We start from the raw sequence: 4,518 nt of genomic DNA, 5'->3' as shown, positions 1-4,518 counted from the left end.
CTGAAATTGTTGCTTGCTCTTGAAATGATCATCAAAACGTCTGTGAGCTCAACAGTTGTGTAGTTTTATGCAGAAAATGTAGTGAGTTTGGTAACCCAGTAATTCCCACGCTCAGTGAATGCAACAGCAGCAATACTGTGGCGCAGACAGAGCAGGTGTTTAATTGATGGCTCCCCTCCCCCACCTCAGACAGCCCGACCTGGAGCTGAACTGAACTCACCGTCTGACATGAATCCTCCATGAAACCATCCAACTCAACCTTCATCACAGCCATTTTTACCCACAGTACTACGAGGTTGACTACACATAAATATATTTATATATTGTGTATTTTTAAATAAATTGATACCTTTTTTGTTAGTTAGTTAGTTAGTTAGTTAGTTAGTTAGTTAGTTAGTTAGTTAGTTAGTTAGTTAGTTACTTAGTTATTTAGTTACTTAGTTAGTTAGTGAGAAAAAATGTAAGTTCATAACATCTGGAGTACAAACCCTGATACTCTTTAAATGTAGCATGTAGCATCTCTGGAGTTGGAGGTCTGAATTTCTTTAAATGTAAAGATGCTACATGCTACATTCAAAGCGTATCAGGCCTCCAACACCAGAGATGAGGCCTGAAACTCTTTAAATGTAGCATGTAGCATCTATGGCGTGAGAGGCTTGAAACTCATAAGCCTGTATCATGTCGCAACTCTGGTGTACCAGGTCTGAATCTCTTTAAATGTAGCATGTAGCATGTAGCATCTCTGGTGTACCAGGTCTGAATCTCTTTAAATGTAGCATGTAGCATGTAGCATCTCTGGTGTACGAGGCCTGAAACTCTTTAAATGTAAGGATGCTACATGCTACATTTAAAGAGTTTCAGGCCTCTTACACCAGAGATGCTACATGCTCCATTTAAAGTGTATCAGCCTTCACACACCAAAGATGCTACATGATACAGGCTAAAGAGTTTCAAGCCTCAAACACCAGAGATGAGGCCTGATACTCTTGAAATGTAGCATCTATGCTTTGCAAGGTCTGAATCTCTTTAAAAGTAGCATGTAGCATCTATGGTGTGCAAGGTCTGAAACCCTCAAGATTGTCTCATGTAGCATCTCTGGTGTACGAGGACTGATACTCTTTAAATACAGCATGTAGCATCTCTGGAGTACAAGGCCTGATACTCTTAAATGTAAAATGTAGCATGTAGCTTCTCTGGAGTACGAGGACTGATACTCTTTAAATGTAGCATGTAGCATCTCTGGAGTACGAGGCCTGATACTCTTGAAATGTAAAGATGCTAAATGTGTGACCCAACTGTGTTGTTTGGTCCACCACAGAAAGTCCAGTTAAGATGGAGACGGGTTGTGAATGACACAGATGCTACTGGTACAGTATGAGAGTCTGACTGCTTTCAAAAGGTCCAGTGATCATAGAAGCGTATCAGTCACTCTCATACTTTCTCATGGTTCTATTGACAATGAGAAGCAACAACACAACACTACTGCTTGGACATGTTTGCTGGATCACATCATGGATGATGGATGGATGGATGGATGGATGGATGATGGATGTAATATACAGACATGACTTATGTTCACTCTGGAGGTGAGGACTGATGTTCCCTTCCACAGGGAGAAGCTGCTGGTAGCTCACTCTCTATGTTCTTCTGGAGGTGAGGGGGGAACTCCTGTTCTCACTTTCATAGTTACTTTAATTTGAAAAAAACATATATTCTATTTTCACCAAGATGTTAGTGAGTTAGTTTTACCAGTAAATGGCTGCTCCATCCTCACTTCTCCTATAACCAGGCCCAACACACACACACACACACACACACACACACACACACACACACACACACACACACACACACACACACACAAGCACACACACCCACACACACACACACACACACACACACACACACACACACACACACACACACACACACACACACAACAGCCGGCCCTCCTGGGGGTCGTTTGGAAGGTAATAATTTATTAACATGTTATAGATAATATCAAGGGAAAATAGGAGGGTTTTTTCAAATTAAAGTGACTCTCAAAGTGAGAATAGTAGTTTCTTTCAAAATAAAGTGACTATCAAATTGAAAATAGAAGTTTTTTTCTAATTAAAGTGACAATTAAAGTGAAAATAGGAGTTTTTTTCAAAATAAAGTGACTCTCAAAGGGAAAAAAGGAGGGTTTTCTTTTCAAATTAAAGTGACTATCAAAGTGAGAATAGGAGTTTATTTCAAATTAAAGTGACTATCAAATTGAAAATAGAAGTTTTTTTCAAATTAACATGACTATCAAAGTGAAAATAGGAGTTTTTTTTCAAAATAAAGTTTCTATGAAATGGAAAAGAAGAGGGGGGGGGGTTCAAATTAAAGTGACAATCAAAGGGAAAATAGGAGGGTTTTTTTCAAATTAAAGTGACTTTCAAAGTGAGAATAGGAGTTTCTTTCAAATTAAAGTGACTATCAAAGTGAAAATAGGTGGGTTTTTTCAAATTAAAGCGACTATCAAAGTGAAAATAGGAGTTTTTTTCAAATTAAAGTGACTCTCAAAGTGAGAATAGGAGTTTATTTCAAAATAAAGTGACTATCAAATTGAAAATAGAAGTTTTTTTCTAATCAAAGTACTATCAAAGTGCAAATAGAAGTTTTTTTCTAAATAAAGTGACTATCAAAGGGAAAATAGAAGGGTTTTCTTTTCAAATTAAAGTGACTACCAAAGTGAGAATAGGAGTTTATTTCAAATTAAAGTGACTATCAAAGTGAGAATAGGAGTTTTTTTCTAAATAAAGTGACTATCAAAGGGAAAATAGAAGGGTTTTCTTTCAAATTAAAGTGACTACCAAAGTGAGAATAGGAGTTTATTTCAAATTAAAGTGACTTTCAAAGTGAGAATAGGAGTTTCTTTCAAATTAAAGTGACTATCAAAGTGAAAATAGGTGGGTTTTTTCAAATTAAAGTGACTATCAAAGGGAGAATATGAGTTTTCTTTCAAATTAAAGCGACTATCAAAGGGAAAATAGGAGTTTTTTTCAAATTAAAGTGACAATCAATGTGAAAATAGGAGGGTTTTTTTCAAATTAAAGTGACAATCAACGTGAAAATAGAAGGGTTTTCTTTTCAAATTAAAGTGACTACCAAAGTGAGAATAGGAGTTTTTTTCAAATTAAAGCGACTATCAAAGTGAGAATAGGAGTTTTTTTCAAATTAAAGTGACTATCAAAGTGAGAATAGGCGTTTCTTTCAAATTAAAGTGACTACCAAAGGAAAAATAGGAGGGTTTTTTTTCAAATTAAAGTGACTTTCAAAGTGAGAATAGGAGTTTCTTTCAAATTAAAGTGTCTATCAAAGGGAAAATACGAGTTTTTTTCAAATTAAAGTTACGATCAAAGTGAGAATAGGAGTTTATTTCAAATTAAAGTGACTATCAAATTGAAAAGAGAAGTTTTTTTCAAATTAACATGACTATCAAAGGGAACATAGGAGTTTTTTTTCAAATTAAAGTGACTTTCAAAGTGAGAATAGGAGTTTCTTTCAAATTAAAGTGTCTATTAAGGTGAAAATAGGATTTCTTTTCAAATTAAAGTGACAATCAATGTGAAAATAGGAGGGTTTTTTTTCAAATTAAAGTGACAATCAACGTGAAATAGGAGGGTTCTCTTTTAAAAATTAAAATTACTATCAAAGTGAGAATAGGAGTTTTTTTTCGAATTATCGTGACTATCAAAGTGAAAATAGGAGTTTTTTTCAAAATAAAGTGACTATCAAAGGGAAAATAGGAGGGTTCTCTTTTCAAATTAAAATTACTATCAAAGTGAGAATAGGAGTTTTTTCAAAATAAAGTGACTTTCAAAGTGAGAATAGGAGTTTCTTTCAAATTAAAGTGTCTATCAAAGTAAGAATAGGAGTTTTTTTCAAATTAAAGTGACTATCAGAGTGAGAATAGGAGTTTCTTTCAAATTAAAGCGACTATCAAAGGGAAAAAAGGAGTTTATTTCAAAATAAAGTGACTATCGAAGTGAAAATAGGAGTTTTTTTCAAAATAAAGTGACTATCAAAGGGAAAATAGGAGGGTTCTCTTTTCAAATTAAAATTACTATCAAAGTGAGAATAGGAGTTTTTTTCAAATTAAAGTGTCTATCAAAGGGAAAATATGAGTTTGTTTTTTTTTAAATTAAAGTGACAATCAAAGGGAAAAAATGAGTTTTTTTCAAATTAAAGTTACGATCAAAGTGAGAATAGGAGTTTATTTCAAATTAAAGTGACTATCAAATTGAAAAGAGAAGTTTTTTTCAAATTAACTTGACTATCAAAGTGAAAATAGGAGTTTTTTTTCAAAATAAAGTGTCTATCAAATGGAAAAGAGGAGGGGGGGGGGTTCAAATTAAAGTGACAATCAAAGGGAAAATAGGAGGGTTTTTTTCAAATTGAAGTGACTTTCAAAGTGAGAATAGGAGTTTCTTTCAAATTAAAGTGACTATCAAATTAAAAATAGGAGGGTTTTTTCAAATTAACATGACT

The sequence above is a fragment of the Lipophrys pholis genome (assembly GCF_963383615.2).
Source record: "Lipophrys pholis genome assembly, contig: SCAFFOLD_40, whole genome shotgun sequence".
Lineage (NCBI taxonomy): Eukaryota > Metazoa > Chordata > Actinopteri > Blenniiformes > Blenniidae > Lipophrys > Lipophrys pholis.
This window is presented reverse-complemented; position numbering follows the sequence as displayed.